Below are 205 nucleotides of genomic sequence, written 5' to 3' on the forward strand. Positions count from 1 at the left end.
TAATCTTGTATTCTCTGAATGATGTTCAGTAACAGATGTAGAGTTGTAAAAAAAGAAAAAAAAACAAGATTCGCCCTTTGATTCCAGTATATACTGTGCAGTCCCTTAAGAAATCAGAGTTCGGTAGTCATTGCAGATAGCCGAACCCCAGGAGCCAATGATTTCCATGGGGTCAGGATCTGTGAATGAAGTAATAAAAGGCAAA

At 38.0% G+C, this 205-nt stretch overlaps 1 protein-coding gene across 1 annotated transcript in view; it reads left to right on the top strand.

Moving 5' to 3' along the window:
• LOC119594051 (protein arginine N-methyltransferase 7-like) overlaps window positions 1–205 on the top strand; it is a gene marked incomplete at its 3' end in the record, with an annotated part of 14,014 nt that overhangs the window by 1,159 nt on the left and 12,650 nt on the right.

Source organism: Penaeus monodon, chromosome 33 (assembly GCF_015228065.2).
Source record: "Penaeus monodon isolate SGIC_2016 chromosome 33, NSTDA_Pmon_1, whole genome shotgun sequence".
Classification (NCBI taxonomy): domain Eukaryota; kingdom Metazoa; phylum Arthropoda; class Malacostraca; order Decapoda; family Penaeidae; genus Penaeus; species Penaeus monodon.